We start from the raw sequence: 25,265 nt of genomic DNA on the forward strand, positions 1-25,265 counted from the left end.
CCGTGCCTTAGACCCTCTGAATTCATTGTTTGCCCGCTCTGAAGCCCCAAAATTTTTCTAGCCGTTCCATAGACCCTCAGATCATCGATTTCCGCTCTCATCGGCATCTTGAGAGACGTGTTTTCTGTCCTACTATTTCAAGCCCAAAAGCAGACCCAAAAGCTACTTTTGCGAGCCCAAAAACTTCAAAGGGGATTTTCCATTAATTTCTTCCCCATTGAAACACATTGTAAGGAATAAGGTGAACTTTGGGTGGGATTTTGGGCTCCTTTAGTAGTGGCAACACTGGTTGACTGATAATAAATAAACATTGCAGCAATGCCGATCGCGAGAGTCCAGCTGGTGAACATTCCCGGGTGAACATTTAGCTAGAAATAAATGATTTTGAGATCTCTTTTTGGAATAAAATTGCCAAATATGAGGAAAAGTACCTTAATAATTATGTACACATCCTTGCAGCTCTCCATAAACAATGAATTAAAAGGTAATTTACGATCTACTGGTCTAGTAAAATCGGGAGTGGAATGGCTGTCAAATTCTGCACACTTCACTCAATCATCTCATGGTATAAGCATGACAGTTCAATGTAGTCTAAATGTTTTTCTATTCGGCACTGAAAAAATAATTCTTGTGGGTTTGTTTTTATGGTGGGCTTTTGTAATGCTGCTATAATTATCAGTAGGCTAATAGCATAGATTGTGGTCTACAGGGTCTAGTAATTTTGATTTGAATGCTGTTTTGCTTTGTTGAGGTTTCCATCGTAATGGGCCAAACCAGACCTATTTTGCATTAATGATTTTCCTGATTAATAATTTAATGCACAATTCAAAGTGAAATCGATTCCTTCAAAAATCTGTGGCAAAAACGCAACAAAATTGAACCCTGGTTTGGCCTGCGGGTTTAGTTTCCGAGATTTTTCAGATTTTGGCGGCCGATCAGTTCCCAAGACCCCCGTTTTGGCCAGTCAATCAGTTCCCAAGACCCCCCTTTTTGACAGGCCAATCAGTTCCCTAGACCCTCCTTTTTGGCTGGCCGATCAGTTCCTTAGACCTCAAGTTCGAAACTGGTGGTGGCACACCCCTACCAAAAAAAAATTTGAGTGCCCCCCCCCAGGCTCAAATACCGCTTTAAATGTAAGTATGATATACATGTAGATGTAGAGTAATTTCATACAAACCTCCATGGGGATGCTGCATTTCCTGCTATCACCAATCTGTGCAGAAGACTTAAAATATCACTTGTGACATGTGGGCGGGGAGATTAAACAAAACTGATATGCAAAATTGAATTGATCAACTACTGCAATTAATTAAGAGGCAAATGTCATTGTCTTTTGGTCTATTTGGTTGGGAATGACATTTTGATCAACTACTGCAGTTAATTAAGAGGCAAATGGCATTGTCTTTTGGTCTATTTGGTGGGGAATGACATTTTGATTTTGTAATTGGTATACTTTTCCCAGAATTACAATATGACTGAACTTTTGCCCTGCTGATGATGGTAATATAAACTGTCTGATACAGGGCAAATTTTGGTTTGGTAGCACACCTACTCAAGCTGATATCAATACACCGTACTGACGCAAGTATAGTCCCACCTTCGAGTAAATTTGAGTATAGTCCCACCCCCAATTTTGAAAAATGTTCAACCAAAATGGGGTGGGACTATACTGGCTAGTCATCTGGTAATATTTTGGCCTATATTTGAAAGAGACATTGCAGAATTCCCATTCTCATTGAGATTTTATACTTCACATCTCTTCGATATAGGGTGTATCAAAATGATTGGTACCTATGGACAAGACTGTCACACCAAAATGCAGTACAATGTATAACATCCACCATATTTGTAGATTTATGTAATAAAAGGTCATAAAACTATAAATTGTAGTAATTTCAAGAGGATCTTATTTTGAATTTGGAAAAAGTAGCACATTTCATTAGACAAAAAAGCTGATGGGTACCAATCATTTTGATACACCCTGTACATGTACAATGAAGTGCAATATTATGCTGTGGTTCAAAAAGGACCACTTGTTTATCGCATGCATTTTTGTGAGTATAAACAATAAACATTGTTTAATGTTTACGGGAAAATTACATGAAAAAAAACCCAGAAAATGCTTTTAAAATCTTTTTTTTAGAAACTTTATGCCCATGAAAGTGTTTTTCAATTTCTAAGTTGCTAATTTTTTTAATTTTGAAGAACCAGAATTAATTAAACGTTAAATGTTACATGATAGCTTTTTACAGTTTATTAATGTTTTTCTCATGAATATTCATGGCCTGAAAATGAAATGATCGAAAGAGCAATCAAACCAAAATGGAATATTTTCCATGCCTAATGAACAAAGAGCTTGAAAGTAGGATTAATAATTTGCATACTGACATCTCAGCCAAAGTGCTTTGACATCAATGAGTTACTCAAAATATTGAGAGCTATAACCGTGATTATAATGAAAATATCTTAATTAACTAGACTTTTTCATGGTGCACATCTTGATCTTTTTGCGCTTCAATGGAAAAAGTTCAAGTTTTGAAATATTTTCTCAAAATATCAAGAGCTATCTTAAGAACTACTGAATCATTACTAGGCTTGTTTGTACTCATTTTAATGCATTGTTCATGCTGATTCCAAATATGGTCATGAAAAATTACATTTCTGGAATTTTTGAATTTTTTTAAACTTGTCGTCTGCAGTCGACACCCACGTGAAGAGAGGTAAGAATAAAGATTTGCCATTTTGTTATAAAGAAGGAAAAATTTCAAAAACTTGGAGCATATATTTACACAGATAATTATCCACATGCGAAGTTCTAACTTTGACTTGCATGAACATCTTCACAGTGAAGTTGTATCAATAGGGAAGTTCTCCAAAAGTGGTAATTTCGATAAAATAAATTTTGTGTGCCACAGCCATCTAAAGTGTTTGTTTGTTTTTCATATCATTAATGTCAATTTTTCTATAATTATAGACTTGCCATATACACTAAATAGAAAAAATTGTACAATCAAAAATTTGCACAAGCTACACGTGGGGATGTAAATTGTGAAAATTAATTTAGTGCAAAATATTCCACTTTACAGTATGCTCCAGAGGGTGTCAGACGTCTGCTTCAAATTGATCATCTGCCATTCAAGCTTTAAAATGGGTGAACATAAGAACATAGTCACATTACATAGATATCATGCCTGTGGGATTTGTGTTAATGACATTACTAGCATAATTTAGTGTCAATTTATTATTAACGGAGGGCTGATACACCGGGATGTCGATAATGCGCCTGCCTGCTGCCTGCCAGTAATGCGTAACTTGACAATTCTATTAAATTGACTTGATTGCTTCGAGGAGGTTGTCTACAAGTTTAACATTGGAAGCATCATGTTGGATATTAAAAATAAGGCAATTATTTAATAACAAAAAGGTGGTGTGGGATAGATGGAGATGGAGTGGGGACAATGGGAGTGGGGAGTGGATAGCATTCTGAGGACACTGACCAATACACCCTGAAATAAGACAAAACCTTAACAAGAAGGTGGTGTGCGATAGATGGAGATGGAGTGGGGACAAATGGGAGTGGGGAGTGGATAGCATTCTGAGGACACTGACCAATACACCCTGAAATAAGACAAAACCTTAACAAGAAGGTGGTGTGCGATAGATGGAGATGGAGTGGGGACAATGGGAGTGGGGAGTGGATAGCATTCTGAGGACACTGACCAATACACCCTGAAATAAGACAAAACCTTAACAAGAAGGTGGTGTGGGATAGATGGAGATGGAGTGGGGACAATGGGAGTGGAGAGTGGGTAGCATTCTGAGGACACTGACCAATACACCCTGAAATAAGACAAAACCTTAACAAGAAGGTGGTGTGCGATAGATGGAGATGGAGTGGGGACAATGGGAGTGGGGAGTGGATAGCATTCTGAGGACACTGACCAATACACCCTGAAATAAGACAAAACCTTAACAAGAAGGTGGTGTGGGATAGATGGAGATGGAGTGGGGACAATGGGAGTGGAGAGTGGGTAGCATTCTGAGGACACTGACCAATACACCCTGAAATAAGACAAAACCTTAACAAGAAGGTGGTGTGCGATAGATGGAGATGGAGTGGGGACAAATGGGAGTGGGGAGTGGATAGCATTCTGAGGACACTGACCAATACACCCTGAAATAAGACAAAACCTTAACAAGAAGGTGGTGTGGGATAGATGGAGATGGAGTGGGGACAATGGGAGTGGGGAGTGGATAGCATTCTGAGGACACTGACCAATACACCCTGAAATAAGACAAAACCTTAACAAGAAGGTGGTGTGGGATAGATGGAGATGGAGTGGGGACAATGGGAGTGGGGAGTGGATAGCATTCTGAGGATACTGACCAATACACCCTGAAATAAGACAAAACCTTAACAAGAAGGTGGTGTGCGATAGATGGAGATGGAGTGGGGACAAATGGGAGTGGGGAGTGGATAGCATTCTGAGGACACTGACCAATACACCCTGAAATAAGACAAAACCTTAACAAGAAGGTGGTGTGCGATAGATGGAGATGGAGTGGGGACAATGGGAGTGGGGAGTGGATAGCATTCTGAGGACACTGACCAATACACCCTGAAATAAGACAAAACCTTAACAAGAAGGTGGTGTGGGATAGATGGAGATGGAGTGGGGACAATGGGAGTGCAGAGTGGATAGCATTCTGAGGACACTGACCAATACACCCTGAATATTGTGTTTAAAAAAATTAAACAGTTACTAAGAAAAGGTATTGCTTTAGATAATTTTGATATGTTGGTTAAAGATGTTGTTAAGTGTGTAGGCCCCTGTCCTTGTGCAGAGTGTCACCGTTTAAATGTCACTAAAATGTGAGTAAAACATCTTCATTTTTTCTTAGAATGGTTCAAAAAGAACAACTTTATCTGTTGAAATTAACATTCCAAATGAACTTGTTCAAATAAAAGGTATATTTCTTTTGAAATGTAGGTACACCACAAATTTGAATAGTCTTTTTGACTTGTCATTTTATCAAATAATTTTAACTGAATTCCCATACTCACAGTCATTTTGACTATTCTTTTTTCCCAATTCTTATTTGTCATGATCATATTCAATTCTACTAAACCGATTGCATTCCACAAAAAGTACATTGCATTGCTCATGCTATCAGCGAAACTGATGTATGTCAAGTTTGGTCTTGAGCATAATAAGTATCAATGTAAGCCTTCTTGATTTATCCTATTTCTGTCAAAAGCCTCTCATCAAATTGACATGATGATACTTCTTCGTACATCAAATAAATTTTCATAAATCCGATATTTTATTGAAGAGCAGTGGCTGTACCCTGTTCATGACTGCAAGAGGCTGCTCTTTATGATTTATGTTGAATGTGTTCCAAAGATGTTTTCATATCAAAAAAATGCAATGTACCGTGTAGAAATTTCTAAATGTATAGGAGATATGAATAAACATGCATATCTGAACGTACACCAAAAACCACTTGTATGCACAAGTGGTATTTATTGTTCACATACCTACATTGAAAATTTGTGTATTTAATGGTGTCTTTTATGCGAAAGTAAGTCGAAAGTTCAGGCAAACATTGAAAGTCAATGTGTGGCTGTGATCATGAATGATTTACCTGAATGAAACTGACTGAATTGAATGTAACCCCATGCGGCCATCTCATGCCAAGCTCCATGGAGGATTGTGGTTCCCAAATAACCAAAGAACATTTAAGACCAGTTGGATGGCAAGAGCCGTATTTGTCCAGTTTTAGCCATTTTCCAAAACACCTGCAGTGTACAAAGGCTAGGCCTGAGGGTGCTTGGCGTGTTCAGCCCCTCAATAATTTGGTGCAGGAGCTCGAATACCCTTCAGTTGTTTTTGACATATTTTTTGCTTAATTTTCTGACTTAGAGGGGTATCCTCCCTCGGGGACCCCCAGAATGGTTCCTCAATGAATGCTCGTTTTCTAAGCCCCAGTATTAATATTTTCCTAAGTGACTGAGAGTATACTTCCATATATATTGCGACAGTTTGGGACATTTTCTCCCTCCCAAGAAAAATCATGTTTATTGAGCCAAAAAGATACCCCTTGGGATCTCCTTGATAGACCTATATCCATTCCTCTTGTGTGTCGGCATTATTTGTCTCATTTGAGTGTAAACACCACTTGGTCATGCCCGGGCTGGCCCATTACACAGGATTTTTTTGGGGTGCTGATTTTGAAAAAGTGGACCTTTTTTCCAAGGGGTGTAAAAACCCTGATTTTTGCATACTTTTGCACATTTTTTTGCCCTGCGTACGGGCTTGCCCGGGGGTCATGCTCCCCTCCGATCTGCCTTAAAACAAATGTGATTTGTTTATAGCTATCTTGCAAATTTTAGTCAACCATTTTGTTATAATAATATTTTGACCAAACATAATGAGTTATCAATCATATAGCTAGGAAATCATTGGATGATCTGTCAATTGTTCTCTGTACCAAATACTTTAGTAAAGATCAAAGTAAAGGTTATGTACAGGCACCTGATCGTCCTGAAGTCTTGCACTTATAAGTGTTCTGGATACTTTTACCCCATTCTTCAGCCTTTCAACAACTCTTCCTATACTTTTAATACAGGAGCCAACCGTTGTTAATCCGTGATGAATCCACACTTGTGCAGTAAGCGTATCTGTGAACGCCAGCCAAGACATTCGCATTTACGCGAGAGCGCAGTAAAATTCGACATGTCTGGAATCTGTGTGCGTATCACGCTTACAAGTTGAATTCAGTATTTTGGAAGTATCGGATAAAGTTTGCCGTTTTATTCAGTTTAATTTCTGATATCAACAGAAGTCACCGATCTTTTTGTAATCCGGACTGTCAATGATTAACTTACATTCCTCATGAAATAATCATGTGAATTATACAATCTTTAGCTTATTTTCGTTCTTTAGCTTATTTTCAATCTTTAGCTTATTTTCGGTGTCTGGCGCGTCTGTGTGGTTTACTTCGCTCGGCCCCTCGCGAAGTAAACCACGCAGACGACGCGGACGCATCGTTGTTAATCGGTGATGAACAACGGTGAAACATGAATCCCTAAATCATGAAGATCCCTTTAATGAACCTGTCTTGAAATCGGTTTCCTCTAAAATCAAACAAACCAACAATTATTGTATAAATAAATAGTAATATGACTAAATAATAGATACAATGTAGATAAATAATAGTATTAATTAAGAATTAAATTCAGATGTAAACAAATTGAAGAGTTTGATCAAAATGCTTGTTATGGTTTTACAACCCATTCATTTTAATCATCAAATTCAACTTCAATTTCTGTTGCCATGGATTTTATCCCATTATCTTGATGTAGAAACATATGTTAGAGAGATGTTTAGTTGAGATTTTATGTTATTGATGTTTGAAATTGATTTTATCCATTTAGATGAACGGAAGCATTGATAAGAGCTTCTGAATATTTACAAGTATGTTTTTGCTCAGGAAAAAATGTGTAATTAGGTCGTCCGTATTCCATAGTGGCGTATAGTGGGGCAAAGCGAATAAACAACTTTTCGAGAAAATCGGGTTTGAAGAAATGCCAATTTAAAATCGAGTTGTGTAAATCAGACATTCATTATATTTTGTAAATGATGTGAAATTTCTGTAGTAAACTAAATAGATTTTATTGTTATATATTTTTCCAAAGAAATAAATACATACTATTGCTGGCAAACTGACAATAAAACTATACGTCACTATGGAAAACGAAAAACGAACAAAACGCAATACCCTAACCTTACGTTAACCGTGCACGCCACCTCGGTCGCCGTGTAATCCCTATGGCGTTACTTTTCGTCGGTCGTACATGGAGTCCATAGTGGCGTATAGGTCCGACACGCGTCGCATACAATAACATACAATGTTTTTCATTTTTACCGATATTTCATAATTATAAAATGTGTATAAAAAGTGGCGTATGGTCGATACGCCACTATGGAATACAAAAAATGTCACTTTGTAACTATACGCCACATTTAATTAATTAATTACTAATTAATTAGCTAATTATGACTGATTATTATTAAAGAGAACATCATTAAAAACATATGTGCCAATTTTCAAAAAAATGACCAAAAATCACTATACGCCACTATGGAATACAGCCGACGAATTGTACTTTATTTGCTTTGGTATGTAATACAACATTAGAAATATTTCTTTGTAATAAACACCCACATAAATCAATTTATTTGGATAAAGCCACTTTCCAATGTTTTTGATTGTAAAATCAATTTCAAATGTGCTAACCATGGACATGAATCATGATGGAGTCAATGTGCTGAAAATAACCACAGGTCTCATGCTTATTTAGTTTCCATATGTTCAGATCTAATATTTGAAAAACAATAAATTCAGTTTTTGATCAAATTATTTTGAAAAAGTGATCAGTTTGATCATGATCAGCTTCCATGGGCAGATCCAGAAATGTATCTAATTAGGGGGTAGGAGAGGCTAAAATACACCGAAATAAGCTGATTTTGGCAGATTTTGATGGTGGGGTGAGGGGTGCCCATCCAACCCGTGGTTACTATCTATCGTGATCTACGATATGATCCTCCAATTATGCTTGTGCCTTAGATATCAGATGTATACAAGAATGAAGCAAATCAAACAAAATCTCCATCTGACTCATCACCTCAGTTGGTAAAGCATCTGTCTGGTGATCCGAAGGTCCCAGGTTCAAATCCTGGATGATCAGTATTTTTTTTACTGGCTGTTATATATGGGGAGGCTTGTGTTAAAAACCTTTCTCATAAATAAACAAAATATTGATTTGACTAAATTATATGGAATTGTAAAGCATCCTCAGTTCAACCATCACTAGTATGATTTAATTAGTCAATATATTTTTAGGGCAGGTTGTATTAATTGATTCATGATGCTTGTCTTGTACATGTATCAGTGGTTTTGATCATAACGCTGGTCTGAACATGTCAGTCCCTACATTATTAAAGGTGTGTAACCAGATTGACAACCTCATCCGCCAATTTTTTTCATCATCAAAACTTTTGGTATCAGAAGAAGGTTCATATTTTCTCATGACCCCGGTAAATTCTAACACCTGAGATATAATGTACTTTTCATTTAGATTAGGGATGCTAAGAATACCCAATTGCGTTATTTGTAACGCCAATCACATATTTTGGCTCCAAATGCGTTTGTTGACATTTTTTGTGGATTTGAAGAGTCCCTTGACCCAGAGCCAAGTGCTGCATTCATTTGTGGTTGCAAAACCAATGTATTTTAAAATCTTTAATAGATTATATGAAGTGAACACAAGTTTCAAATCTGCCCCTTTTAGATTGAAACTTGTAATTTTTGGGTGATTTTTTTCCCAATTTAAAAAAAAATCAACCATGAGTAATTTCAGCACATGGCTTTAAATCCAGGGACTCTCCAAAATCCCCTCAAAAAGAAATTGAACATTGCAATTTTTTTTTTTTTTGAAAATCGAGGTGGTAGACACACAGACCCTTGTATGAATATATAGAGGGTCTGTGGTTCCAACCAAAATTGTACCAATATTTTGGCATTATCGCATCATACAAGGTTTGACAAATGTGGCATGTGAAAAGGGGAGGGGCAAACATTTGTGCATGTTGGGGAATGACATTTTTTACACATCTTTGGAAAATGTACCAACTCCGGACTGGGGGCACATAATTTTTGCACAGCCTGTAATCAGACTAGTATTACTCATGATGTATAAGGTATCATTTTTGTTTACATGGAAAACAATTAATCATGGATCGTTTGTACACAGCTCACCGATTCCAGTATGTCAGCCATGATGATAATGAATGACAATCTCTTCTGGAAAATTAATATTATGTTGAGGAAATTTTAAGGTGAATAATTTAATTTGAAGGGCCATCCATCCTCAATGTTTATTTCCGTAAAATGATCGCTCCTGGTAATACAATTACCGTTATATTATGACTTCAGATGATGTCTTGATTACTGTATAAATTTTGTTGTTGTTGAAAGATTAATTTTCACACCATACCTGTTTTAAGTGTTCTGCTTTTTACTTTTTACATATGAATTTCAAGCCCCGGTTTCAAGCTATCTTTAAGAGATATTCCTATCCATAAGGATAATCCTATGCATTGTTTCCAAAATAAATTAATAAAATAGTAATTTTTTAGTGTAATATGGTGAAAATTAATTAACTGTGAAAATTGTTTTATTTAATATGTAACACCATGATTGCACATACAAGCAATAGTGTTGTGTATAACACTAATCGGACCAGGTGGCCATTCATTAGCTAAACCAGAATAATCAATACACCATCCATGTAGCTGATTCGCTAATTACCTTAACTGACCAATCAAACGTCATCGTATATGCAGATTATTATGCAATGGACTGAGGAAATGTCAAGGAGTGGTGTGCCATTTGATCATCAGCTCACGTCCGCTTGCAAATGCTTTCGGCTGAATTTTAAAACGGTTGGAGAACCCAAATGCATTTTATGGAAGTACTTAAGTTTTGAGTTGGACCACTAATTAAAGGAATATGATTATCTTAAGATGAGCATATGGAACCTATTGGATATGTAAATTGGTGCTTGGATAATACAGGATTTTATATTAGTCAGTTCTCAGCCTCACAACATTCATGTGCTGCCGTTGTTTCAAGAACGTCTTTTCGTGTTTCTTCACGAAGAAGATGGACTCCAAAAAGCGCAAGGATAGAAAGAGCAGAGGAAAGCATAAAGAGGGACAGCAGCGTGTTGTGGTAGCTAGTGTGGATAATATTTATCATGATCGAACTGGTAGCCTAGATAGGAAGAAGGAAAGCTTGTATGGGACGCATCATCAAAGCGGCAGCCTCGATAGGAAAAAGGAAAGACTGTACAGAATGCATGATGATGATGCTGTATTGTTGGATGGATGTCAAAGCCCCTATGTAGTAAGGAAAATCGCAGATCCACGCATCAGATCACTTGAGAGGCATGCTGGTGCTAGAGATCGGAGTGCAAGCCCAGGGGAGAGTCGTACCATTCCACGAACAAGGTGTGTTAGTCCGCTGGAGAGGCGGGTTAGTGAAATTGCTGGGAGACGGTCAAGCACACCTCCACCCATCAGAAATCTAATGGAAAGACGTGCAAGTGAACTGTCTACAAGATGTGCAAGCCCACTTCCTCCTAGAACACCACTTGAGAGGCGTGGTAGCGAGCTTTCCGCAAGATGTGCAAGTCCACCTCCTCCTCCAAGAACACCTCTTGAGAGGCGTGGTAGCGAGCTTGCTGCAAGATGTGCAAGTCCACCACCTCCTCCAAGAACACCTGTTAACAGGCATGGTAGTGAGCTTGCTGCAAGATGTGCAAGCCCACCCCCTCCTAGGACTCCACTTGAGCATCGTGCTAGCGAGTTTGCCACAAGATGCACTAGCCCACCTCCTCCACCAAGAACTCCTCTTACAAGACGTGCCAGTGAGCTTGCATCCAGGTGTGCTAGTCCGCAACCACTACAAAGACATGGAAGTGATCTCTCCAGTTGTACTAGTCTTCATTCCACTGAAAGACGTGGTAGTGATCGTGCAAGGTGCATCAGCCCACCACCTGCTGTACCTGAAGGATGTATGAGTCCACCGTTAACACGACCCACTCATTTATGCCTCAGTCCTGCACCTACAAGAAAAATCAGTCCAAGTCCATCTTTCAACCTGCTCTACGAGCTGCCCTTCAGGAAGGAGTATGATACGCCTACGAAGGAAACAAAGAGGAGTATGACACCAACAGGACTCTCTACATATGATATAGCTCAGCAGTATGAAGTGAAAAACGTCATGACTCTGACACGCGGTAAAGATGGTTTGTATCGGACAAAAAGTGAGAGCCCAAGTCAATTCTTCAGTGGCAAGCGATCGGATAGTCATCATGCTTTGGTGCTGCAGAAGTGTGATGAGAACCCTCCTAAGAAGGAGAATGAAGAGGATATATATGAGAGTATTGGGGATAAACAAGAACAAGAGGTAAATAGATATTTGTCTCACCTTTATAGTTTGTAGTTTAGTGTGAAATATAAAATGAGTATGCACACTTATTTAAGATAGGTACACGTATGTGAAGTAAGGAAACAGGAGTTCTTGTGTCAATAGTAATGATAAATGGCTATTCCAGTATAAATACATACACCCGCTATGGAAGACATGGTCGTAATCTTCCACACAGGGGTATGACGGGGTTTCCTGAATGGGTGACTCCATTTGAAATCCACACCCCCTGTGTAGGTGATAAAAGTAATTTTTTCCATAAGGATGTATAATATGGATTTCAACTGGAATAGCCCAAATGATAGATATCTTTTTTTTGGAGGGGGGGGGGGCATGATGAAGTGAAAGAATAAATTATATAAATAGCTCCATTTATGATTGTAATCATAGGCAAATATGATGTTTGGTCCAGGGGATGTTAGGATGATTTGTTTAATAATTGTATCAATTCATGTCAAGTTTGCTTCATTTCTCTATAATAAATTGACACTTAATCTACTATGGGATCCTGCATCAATCTCTCTGAGTCTGTTTCAGTGATCCAAATCTGGGCATAATATCTCATTGCATAAGATTTCAAGCGTGCACATATCAGCAATCAGCTCAAGAATATGTGTGCACATAATATGTGCATGTATAAGCCCCTTTCTTATTATCAGCAATCGGCTCAATGGGGAAGTGCAGACCCGGGTGCAGACATATGCGCACTCTGGTTCTCAGCACTTCCCCCTACCACCAATGGAATGCAAAAAATTGAAGCGCTTTTGAAGGAGAACTGTTCAACCAGGTGAAAAAGGGTGTGGCAGTCTTAGAAATTTTCTGGTTTCTTTTCTGTACTGTTCTATTGATATGTACATGGCCATGGGAGCCGACTGATGAAAGAGAAACTCCCCTCGGTACCTATACATGTCCCAGAAGAAGCTCAGAATATATCAAAACCAGGATCAAAACCTACAGGCAGAAAAAAGTACCTGAGTGAGTGATGAAATGATCCACTACACCTCCACTGTTACAAGGGTCAGAGGTCACTAATAACCAGGCTTACCTGTGTCAATGGGGAGGGGGCCTGAGGGATTGAGGGGTCAGAGGTTAATTCCTTGGGGATAGCTCATGTTGTGACTGATTACTAGTAAAATGGGGAGTAAATTCAATCTGAAAACATTGACTTAAATGCTGTTTGAGTGCAAGCTGGGTTTAATTGTTACAACTTTGTACATGTACTTTTTCTTGAAATAGGGTAGTGGTAGGGACAGGATTTAAATAAAAATGACTTTAAAAAGGAATTGGGCATGACAATGAGAAATGGGCAAGGGAAAAAATAAAATTGCAAGTGAATCTAGTTGAGGAAAGTGCACATACAGTCTATGACATTCACTTCAGGAGATGTGAGTGGAACATGTTAATACAAAATTCACATCACATAATCAGTTTGAATTTGCAGGATTTCACATTTCATCCATTAAATTCTTAAATATATGATTTACACTATTTTATTTTAGCAAATATTACTGAAACAATAATGAGATCATTCCAATTTGCTTTTACACAAAAATGTAGTATCATGCTGCAATTACTTTTTCTTATGTTCACATCAATGATATTGTTTTTAATGGACTGTGCTCAAAGTTGTGTCTAAAACAAGTGGGTACTTTCTTTTTTTGAGGTTTTGCACAGGGCCCTAGCAAGCGAGAAATTTGTTATGTTTTACCTTATAGCTTTATTCCAATTTTGGGGTGATTATTCATGTAATTATTTCGGGTAAGCTAATCCTAACTCTAATACTAACCCTAACCCTAATCCTAACCTTAACCCTAACCCTAATTTCGTGTAAAATTACATGAAGAAGTAACCCAATTTGGGCACATATTTGTATTTTGGCTATCCCACATTTCACAACCTTGCTGTGTTAGTGGATGCCTTATCCATTGTGATTGCAAAATAAGATTGTTGGTCATAAGTATAATGAAAGACAAAGATAAAGACAATTTATCGCGTCTGACGTCACCTGTCAATCAAACTCGAGCACGGTTTGTTTACAAGTGTCGTGATGATGACTTGCTGAACGCGGATTTATAACCGGGCGCCTTATTGTTGATTTTGCACCTTTCGACATGCAAACCATCTCAAAAGTTAGGTCTTTATAGTAGGAAACTTTCTTTGGTGAAGGCACCATGTCCACAATGTCTAGAAAAGCTGCTTTTTGCCTTGTAAAAGTCTGAACTTTTTCGCCATTTGCTGCTATTCCTTTTCTCCGATCAGCACCAGATAGATCGGTCTTCCTTTTACGCGCTGATTAACATGTGCAAACCAATCAAGGATCGTAATTGACAGTGACATCAGACGCGATAAATTGCTTTTATCTCTGTCTTTAATTATAGTATAATAACTTCTCAAGTGTCTTCTCCATCTTCCTTTTCACACATCAATATCAATTGTAGATGCTGCCAAGAAAGCTGCAGGAGTTAAGGTCATCTTAGGGTTGTACAAAGCTAGGAGAACTTTTTGAGGTTATTTTGGTGAAATAATATCATTCAAAATAATACAACCATTTTTTTTTTTCTACATTGCCGATAACTGTGGTTTAAGTTAAAGGAGGGAGCCGGAGGGTTCCAGATCAAGGTGGGATCTTGAAACTTGGTTCTGTGTGGCCTCATTCAAATATCCAAGTTTGAAGTAAAAACCACAGAATTAGATGTTTTCAGGCACCATGTGAAAGGAAGGATGTGTTTAATTGTTAACATTGAAGCACCTGTATTTCTGAAAACAGTCAGTGCATTTTCTCAGGTGTGAAAAATCATCTAGTACTGTAACAGGTGAATGGAGGGAAGATGTTAATAAATGGTAAAGGTGTGGGTAGGTTTTAGATGGATTTAACCCCCTGAGCACTACCTGTCGATCTAACATTGCCTCTGATTGGTTATGTACATAATATCTTCATTTTAATCACTAATCAGATTAGAGCTTTGCAAATAATTCACCCAAATTTTTTTGGGTGGCGAAATTATTATAAAAATGTTGCTGATTGGTCCAATTGATAATGAAAACTTCTTTTTGACCAATAGGCAGGTATTTAAATATTTTCCAAGAAATCTCCCAGAGTGAGTGTATTGAATCAGTAATGTTGTTTTTGTGTTTATTGTTGATATTTTACTATAAATGGTGTAATTACCTCAGGCCTCCAGTCAACATGTTTCTAAGAAAGGTTGATGTAGGATGGAAAGAGTGTTTCTCATCTATTGATGATGGAAAGATAATCACTGAAGCATGGATGCCAAACTAGGCAAAGTGATCCGAAGGATCGCATGCTCATTTCTTACTGTTTAGCCAATAATTAGGGGAATTCGCTGCTGTAGTGCATGTAAGAAGCCATTGGTTACTGGTTCAAACCTGGGCTCTTACACCTGTTCCGAATTATGATATGCCATAGGCTTTGTGTTGTGATCATTTCGATCAGTGGTTCGTAACAAAGAAAACGTGAGCCAGTTGACCTAGCAACGGTCATATCCTTATGCCAGCGAATAGGGGCCTGCCAGGGTTTGAGTTGCAGATGGACTTATGCTTATCGGGCGGGGGGCTCTTTAACATCGATGGATAGGGTACTCCAGAAATGAAGCTAAGGCTGTTTTGGTAACCAGATAAGTATTAAATGTAAGCGACACGTCTAGGTGTTTACTTATTTGATAAGTGTAAAATGTAGCTTTTCCAATCATGCATGTTTTTTGTGTAGGGTAATTTTGTCAACATACTTGAGCGCATTGTTTGCATTTAACATATTCAAGTTCAAGAATCTTATCTCAACAAATCACGAAAAATGCTTTCCTCACAACTTAATAACATTGAGTGCCCCTCGCACATTTAAATAGATATTTGTCGGATATTTGTCCACATATGTTTGTACCGGGTAGAAAGTAATGAGCCGTGCAAATCAATAAAGAAACCCTGTCAACTTGTTATCTCATTAGGATGCTGGTTAACAAATAAACACCTATCTGACTGACTATGGTGAATTACAATTGTACTTTATACGCCATTGAACTATGTGTACTTGGGTCCCATTAGGTGTTATCACATTCCAGTATTGTTGTGTAGTTGTCACACCAAAAAACACCATCACACAGAGCGCAATGAGCATCACTTGTATCTTTTTACATTCAGCCCCCAGCAGAATCATTCTTTTAGAAAGTGGTTCAGAAGAAAAACAATATAATTTAGGGTTTGCTGCTGCATTGTTTTCAAACTTGATGACAACAAAGTGGCTCAGATCATGAAGGTAGTTCATGGTCTGATCCTGTAGAAGTTCATGTTGCACGTTTGCATGTTGGCAAATATCCCAGGTCATCTGTTACTTGGTTTCCATTAAAAATTTGGCCAAAGAATTTGGCATTCCATTTAACCAGGGAAGCTGATTTAACCATTGTATTTATATTTGGACAGTCTCCGGAATGTTTTATCGGCCATTTAGCTGCATATTTATTTTGATTTCTTTTGTATTTCTATCCTTGGTACATGAAAAGCTGACCTTTCTAGGTGAAAATTCAGTCTGTAACTTCTTGAAGGCTTGTTTCTTTTTTTTAGCATTTAGCTGCAGAAAACTTTGCAGATAATTATTTTATAATTAAAATACCCTTTGTGACTATGCATTTATCTGATCTCACCTAGTGATACTGTGTGAAAAATTAGCTTTACAGCAGCCACAAAGTAGCTCTGTCCACATTAATTGGAGGTTAAAACTCGGAAAAACTTGCAAGGATCAGATCATGAAGGTAGTTCATGGTCTGATCCTGTAGAAGTTCAGTCAGGGCATGAAGATAGTAGAGATATTTCTATACCACTGTATACCTTCATGGTCAGGGATATAAGCCATGGGGATACACTTAGGCCAAGGCATTCCAAGGAAACCTTTAAGAGGTTTCACCCATCTCAGACCCCAAGATAATAGGTTTAGCTAATCCACAAAAGGGAACTCAGATGGAATTAGTGGAGGTTTAGTGTCTGTGCCATATAGACATGATAGGGTTTGAATATTTAAAGTTTACTTAAATGATAGTATGGATATGATATCTCTTGCTCACCAAGTCTATACAAGAGCTTGTATAATTGAAGAGGACCAAAAGAGGTCTCCATGCAAGATTATATTTTCTCATGTATGATTTATAGGTAATAGAAGCATGTTCATGCAACAACCTGATGAACTGGCATACCGGTAACTTCCCTGGAAGGGCTGAGAGGCTAAAATGTGTCCAAATTAGGCTGACTTTTCTTATTTTTGGTATAAACTTGAAGGGCTTAAACTCTGGCCCTCAAAGTGCACTTATTCATACATGTATGGGCACAGTGGAATAGCTGTGGGGATGGGCTAGGGGATGCTGCCCCCTGTGGCAAGTCTTTCCCCCTGTGTGACTCTGGCTGCCCTGATATTAAAAAAAATTAAACCATTTATGTGCTTTTATGTGCCCTTTTCAACAATTTTTGTCAAATTTTGCCCTCCTGGACAGTTGCCTTGTCCCCTTGCCCATCTTCCCCACCTTTGAAAAAGTATGGGCATGCATCTGCAAAGTCAACATACAACTTGGTATACTAAAGTATATTCTCGACATGTTTAGCATTTTCAAGGGCATACAGCCTACAGGTAGGTACCGGTATCTTTCCTTCACTATGGCATTCAATAATTAATTGATTTGATCTCCTTGTCAATTCATCTTATTTCTTCAGAATACTTAAATTTAAATCTCTGCCACAATTTACAATAGAACAATCCAATTGCCCTTAACCAAAAAAGGGCTATAAAAACACCCAAAAAGTGACCTCAATTCATTGACATTTACAGATATTAATCAGGATTTACATGGTTATCCGTGACTTCTATTGTTATTATACCAATACCCAATTTATTCATTATTTTCAGACGGGATTGAATCTTAAGTTGAGCCTCCAAGTGTAGAAATGAAATCAACAGACTTAAGGGGGTACTACACCCCTGTGGTAAATTTGTGACTATTTTTGCATTTTTCTCAAAAAATAATAACTCACTGGTAACAAAAGTTATGTATATTATTGGGGCAAGGAATCCAATTACTACACTGAAATTTCAGTGACTCAAGACAAGCGGTTCAGTATATGTGATAGGAAATAAGGTACATTCTAGCGGTACCTCTTTTCTGTCATTCTAAAAAATCACGAGTAGGGTGTGTCACTGTATAGCACGTTTTCTTGACCATTTGGACTTTCCAGTTGAAATCCATACACCCCCTATTGGAAGACATAACCTTAATCGTCCACACAGGGGGTGTGAATTTCAAATAGGGTTACGTGAATGGGTGACTCCATTTGTAATCCACACCCCCTGTGTGGGAGATGAAGGTCATGTCTTCTGTAGGGGGTCTGGATTTCAACTGGAATAGCCCATTGCATTGGTTAAATATAGTGGCATAGCCAGGGGGCAGGGGGGGGCAGCTGTCCCCCTTGTGAGAAGTCTTGCTCCCTTGTAGGCTGTGGGATACTTTTTTGTACTTTTTAGCCCTTTTTTGACCATTTTCATCCAATTTGCCCCCTTGAAAGTTACCTTGCCTCCCCCTCCCCCCCTTGCCCACCCTCTGAAAAAGTACTGGCTATGCCACTGGTCAAATAATGTTTATATTTCATACAGAAATAGCAAGGAATAATTTACATCTCCATGCAACTTTGTTCTGAGCAATAAACATGCCAAATTCTATGGTATTTTGCTAAAAATTCTTTCTTTATTGAAATTGTGAGAAATAGGAGAAGCACGGCGGTGCTGGCATCTTTTCTTACAAGTAATCTACACCCTATATTGGCGGACCCAGGCATGCAGAACACAAGCGTTGCCAACTGTTTGGTAACAAAGAACCAAGTTGGGTATAGAAACTTGTAACCTGGATAGGTGGTAAGAGAACCTAACATAATTCATTGGATAAATTGGTTCCAATTTTAGCAAATAAAAATTGGGTCATTGGGGGTCAGAGGGGTTGTCAAGGTCTTGTACTATTCTTATACCACCTCATTTGTTGCGTTCTTTGTGTTTTTTTTTTTTACAGAAGTGCATGTCGTTTAGGAGGGACCAGCGGGTGAGATTGGCCTAATCATAAGTGCTCCAAAATGTCGCAGAGGTAAGTTGATGATATTGTGGCAAATTGTGTAAATTGTTAATCAAAATCTTGGTATATTGATGGTTATAGATGAGAGCATGATGTAAAGAGGATTAGAAAGTATATGGATTGAGAATAATCGCTGGTGAGGCTGAAATTAGTGGCTTTGTTACATTGTCACATGCTTACGCTGTTCATTCGTAAACATTGCACATACATATTATGTGCACTCTTTGTCTGCAACTCATGTTTTGGTGTTTATTTCTGCAACTAGACCGATCTGAATTTATCTGACATATGGAAATAGTGTGGTTGACTGGTTGTTACTATAGTGTAGTTTTTCATACAACCCTTTGTTTCCTATTCTATGTTTAGTATTACGTAGCATGCCCATTCAGAGGCCCTTAACCAGGATTTATTATATTTGGGGGGGCTGATTTTGAAAAAGTGGATGGGGGGGGGGCAGATTTTGAAAAAGTAGACTTATTTTTCTTCAAAATTTGGAACTTTTTTGACCAAAAAGGGCTAAAAAACCTCTATTTTTGATATGATTTCATGCAAGATCTTGCCTAAAATTTTGCAAAAAATGTTTTCATAATATTAAAGCAAAAGTTAAAGTCGTTTGACTCCAAAGCTTAGCTTATTAAATGCAATAGTTTGATAGTTGTAGATATTGTGCCTCTTATTGGCTCATAGATGCGAATTATGGCATAGATCTGTGAATTGTTACATCTTGCCGACAGTTCACATTAAGCCCAGCCTTGGGTAGCAACTTTTGAATGGAACATCAAGATTCAGCTATAAAGGTGCATGGTACCAATTTGTCATTTGTGTTTTGTACCTCATATTGTCTGAGGCCTATCACAAAAATAATCTGAATCCAAATTTTGATTCCAATTGAACTGTCAGCTATTTGGATCATATTAGAAGCAAAATTGTGTATATCAAAATGGCCCATTTTAGAACAGTAATGATATAGGCCTACTGCCATTGGGGATGAGGCAGTCACTATTTTGTTCATATCATTGGCTTAGGTAGATTTTCAACATGGGGGTGGCTGAAAGTTAAAAACATTTTGTGGGCCACACTGGGGGGGGGGGGTTGGAAAATTTGGCAAAATATAGGTCACAACACCCATTTTCCCTCTATTTTATCACAATTTTTTAACTTCACCTGAAAGCCCCCCTCCCTCGGTTCCTAAGCCTATGCATATAATTTTAAATCTACAATTTTCATGTGATTATTCATGGGATTATGAGAAATATATTAGCTTCTTTTGTCAAAATCTCCATTTGATGGAGTAAAGTGAAGAAATGAGGCTGTGCATCATGTTGCCTACCTTTAATAGCAATCATGTTCAAGAAGACTGGTTTTGATTGCTATAAACCTTCAAAAGACACCGCAAGATTGAATTTTTAACAAATTACGCATCATGTTTCACTCTATTTTTATACATTACATGAGCACAATAGCTTTTTTGGGTGTTGGCCTACATCAGCTTCATCACACAATATTTATTGCCCACAATGACCAATATATCAGCAATAATTAACATTAATTGTTAGTTTCAGTATCTACCCTTACAAAGTGCACCGCTCCTGTTTGATTGCATGGCATGCATAGAGCCTCTTTCTAGGATGTGCGTATTCTTTCAGGAAACATTTCACAGGTTGAATTGGGTTGCCAGTCGGATATTGGCAAATGTAGCATCTGACAACATGGTGTAGGATCGGAGGATTCTGTTTTAGTTCAGTATTGCAGTTATAGCTATTAAAATTACTAATAATATTAGTCTTAGTGTTCCTCATATTTCATATTTTGTTCTTTTGTGGAAAATTGGCAGCACATGATTTTTTCAGGGGGTAGGGTGGTAGGACAATGGGGGGGTGCAGGCATGTAGCAAGGTGACAAAAAATGGGGTGCACAAAGTTATGATCCCAGAAAGCAGAGTGAGTGAAGCTGCAAAAAAGTGGGGCGCCCCACTTGCGATGCGCTGAAGGGAGGGGAGTGAACAATTATTTTTGTTGATCATGGTCCAAAAATGTCCTGATGGAGAGAGGGGGAGGGGGCAAAGTCCAAGTTTTATATGGGTGGGGGGGGGGGGGATGAAGAGGGACACATTACCCTTGTGCCCCATGGCTCTGCCACTGATGTGCAAATGAGCAAGTTAGCAACCCAATAGCAGTTGTATGATCATTACAAAATACTAATTTAGCTCCGACACTTTGTGTCAATGTTATCATTTGCTCATATTCAGACATTGATCTACACTGATCAATTCAAAACAACAGTATCCCTTACTGCAATACACTGGTTATTGGGCTATGTATACAAACCAATGGTTAGATTTCAGCTTCTTTCCTGGTTCCTTAATTGACAGTACAAAATTTTAATAAACATTCCTTTTTCAGTATTGGATATCCTAATGTTTTCTTACACTTCAGCCTGATTAAAGTCACTGTTACTAGTGTTATGCATAGTGCCAAATATATCAAGCTCAACTAGGCCCTGTAGCCAGGTGAGGGGGTGGACAACCCCAGTCCACAAAGGTCCCGGGGACCACTCAAATATAACAATGTACTCATGTGTGACCAAATTTTTTCCCTCCCCAAACGAGTTTCACCCTACCAGCAAATTTAGCCCTTCAATAAGGTAATTTAATATAGAATTTACCCCCTAATGAGTTTATGGCTAGTAAAAAATGCAACAAGTGTACCCCTTTTTGGACTTGTAATTTACCAAAAATTTGAAAAGGTACCCTAAACAAGTTGTTCAGATTCAGAAAACTACCCTTATTCTTGAAAATCTTTTTACCCTAAATGCGTCACGTGCGTAACTTGCCTTGCTTAAAAAAACGCCCCCTTTTACTTGTTTTTTTGGTCACGCATGCGTACAGATCATTTATGTGAGTGCCCCCCCCCCTGGACAAAGGTCCAATAATTCGCCCCCAAATCCATCCATAATACCCCAAATGCCTAAAATTCTGCTCCAAATCACCTAAATTGACCCTAGATCCGCAGACTTGTAGTATGAGTACCTTTTCTGAGTACGAGTACCTTGGCCATGAGTACAGTCTGAGTACTTAGGCATGAGTACAGTATTGATGCATGAGTCTGAGTACAGTACTTAGGTATGAGTAGGAGCACGAGTACAATTACAAGCGGAACACAATGAGTACATAAGTAAAGAGACAAGAAAGCATATATTATTCTGAAAACACTGCTTTTATTTTATATCATGAAAGAAGCACTGAAAACAACTGCTATGCCAAACTGACGACGGGCTGTTAAATGATTATGTTCCTCTTGATGAATCAAAAAATATATATTTGTGTACTTGAAGTATAACAAATTGGCATTGCTTATCCTCCCTTGGACTTGCTTAAAAATCCTTGCTTTCCACAATTTCTCCACCCCTAGAACATAATTATTACACTGCCTATCATCTTAAGTAAGTACAAGTGCATGTACATGAAATATATCGTTCATGATTTTTTGGTTTTGAGGGCCAATTGAACATGTTTAGTTTTACTTATGCTCAAGGGGGATTAAAGAAAGAAATAACTTTACGTTTTTTCAAAACAAAAACAACATATCCAATATTTTGATGATAATAAAATTTTGATAATGACATAAATTATTAGACATTTACTAGTACAATTGCTTGGTAACAATGTGGTAACAATCAACAACAATAAATAATAATAAACATAGCCAAATTAAAAAGTCTCCAGTAGTTCCATCCCCATTTAATCAGAGTCTGATGAGTTTATGGCAAAATAAGTTATATAATAACTTTCTATACACTTTCCTTGAAGGTTGATACCAAATTTGATATCAAAAGTTTAATAATCGTGAGCATAGGAGCCGTTGTTTGGAAATTAGTGCAATTTTAAAATGACAAATTACGAATTGACCACGCAAAAATCAATGCATGGTATCAGCTTATTATGTGGCCTGAAGCATGCCCAGTACAGGAATCATTGTTGCTCGCGCACAATTGAAAGAGCGGGGTATTTGATTTGCATTTTGACATGCATGGGCAAACCTTTAACCTGCCGGCCTATTCAGGCGACGTAATTCTTGGCACTCACGCTCGCTCCGCTACGTAATACAATTCCCTATGTCATTTTTAAAATTGCACGAATTTCCAAACAAAGGTTTCTATGCTTACGATGATTAAACTTTTGATATCAAATTTGGTATCAACCTTCGAAGAAAAGTGTATAGAAAATTATTATATGAATTATTTTGCCATAAACTCATCAGGCTCTGATTAGATTGGGATGGAACTAGTGGAGACTTTTTAATTTGGCTGTGTTTATTATATTTATCATATAATCAGTATTATTTCAATAAGACAGTTAACATGTAGGCTAGTAATAATCTCATTTATTTATTTTGCTGATGAATGATGACCCAACAATTTTGAGACAATAGATTTAGAAAATACAATTTGAAAACAAACAAAAATGTCTTACTCTCAGAATCCATGAAAATATTCTGTGCTCAACATTATAGATACACATTGTACATGAAGGCCTATGTGTAGACCTGTAAATATAACTTTGTGCACATCATGACAAGTGCAATAAACATGTACCTGCAGTAGGGCCTGAGTAGGGCCTGAATGGGCAAGACAAGAAAATACAGTCAGATCTTATGTGATAATTTGATAGTAACAACTTACAGGAAAACTATCATGAGTATTTTCTCACGAGTACAAGTATTTTTCATGAGTACGAGTAGATTGGCATGAGTACGAGTACGAGCACGAGTACTGCAAAATTCCAAACCATGAGTACGAGTACGAGTATGAGTACTTGGTCATGAGTACGAGTATGAGTACGAGTATTGATGCTTTCGAATCTGAGTACTGCAGCACGAGTACCAAAAAAGTATCAGATTGCACTCGAGTACTGAGTATTGTACTCGAAAGTACTACAAGTGATCGCCCAAAATCTACACCAAAATGCTCCCAGAATTCACCCAATTTTGTGTGGTGTACAAAACAATCCACCTTTTCAAATATCCACCCTGCACGTAATAGAATGTACTATGGGCCTAAGCTCATCTGACTGATGATCATGTTCCTCTCGCTCTAATAGAGAAACTGTTAATTGAGGCAAGGAATGGTGGTGGCATACTGACCAGAGGTGCTGTCGATGGGGCCTGTTTGAGACCAAAAATAACATCATTTTAACGTTAAAATTGCAAATTCATAGAAAGATAAAGATCTTGTTTTCATTCAATGTATTCTTGTTATATTTAGCATTGTTTGAAGCACACTTTATAATTATATGTTAATATGATAGACTATCAAACTACGGTACTGATACTGAAATTGTGTTAATCAATAACAACCAATGCAACTAATGATTTGGTTACATAACATAATGCTTCATCATAGGCCAGCCAAGTGTCATTATTGATGACTAAAATCATGAATAATATTTTAATATTCTGTTAAAGATAATGACATGTTACAACTATTTTGAGGAGATTGTTTGTTATGTACATGTACCATTTAAAGGTATAGTGTGAACTGTAAGATATACTTGTTCATAAGTGATAAAACAAATGAAGGAATTAATAAATGAGCATGCCATTTAACAAAATAACTTTCTGAGATATTCCAGATTTGAATTCCTTATTCTATAAGCTTTAAATGCATACTTATGGTTGCGTCTTGACCTAGTCTTCAAAAATCAGTATTTTCTCCGGATTATCCATATCAATATGAAATTTTGCCATGTTTAATGGGCTGCATCTTCTAAACAACCCAGCCGACTTTTTACTCATTTTATAGGAGCATTATAATGGTTTGATAGAGCTAACGGATATAAGGGGCTGTGCAATAATTATGAGCCCCCCAAACGGCTCGCCAAAAATTGCTTGCCCCCCCTCTCGGCCTGCCAAAAATCGCACCCCCCCCTCTCGGCCCGCCAAAAATTCTTTGCCCCCCCCCTTGCGCATGCCAAATTTTTGGGATCCCAATTTACAAACCTTAAATGGTCTATATACCTGTTGCGAGCGCAGCGAGCAGGAAAATTTGCATATTTAAGCGTTTCCGTACTGTTTTCCTAAGCCGTTTTAGAGCGTT

At 37.8% G+C, this 25,265-nt stretch overlaps 2 protein-coding genes across 3 annotated transcripts in view; both read left to right on the forward strand.

The window, feature by feature from the left end:
- LOC140165660 (UDP-glucuronosyltransferase 2A1-like) overlaps window positions 1-25,265 on the forward strand; it is a 455,852-nt gene that overhangs the window by 144,059 nt on the left and 286,528 nt on the right. The window lies entirely within an intron of this gene.
- Window positions 19,102-25,265, forward strand: part of LOC140165661 (SH3 and multiple ankyrin repeat domains protein 3-like) — a 116,700-nt gene continuing 110,536 nt past the window's right edge. For both annotated transcript variants that reach the window (XM_072188957.1, XM_072188958.1), the window contains exon 1: window positions 19,102-19,184. The gene's annotated coding sequence lies outside the window, so the exon portion shown is untranslated. The remainder of the gene's footprint in view (window positions 19,185-25,265) is intronic.

This window comes from Amphiura filiformis, chromosome 12 (assembly GCF_039555335.1).
Source record: "Amphiura filiformis chromosome 12, Afil_fr2py, whole genome shotgun sequence".
In the NCBI taxonomy this organism is placed as follows: Eukaryota; Metazoa; Echinodermata; class Ophiuroidea; order Amphilepidida; family Amphiuridae; genus Amphiura; species Amphiura filiformis.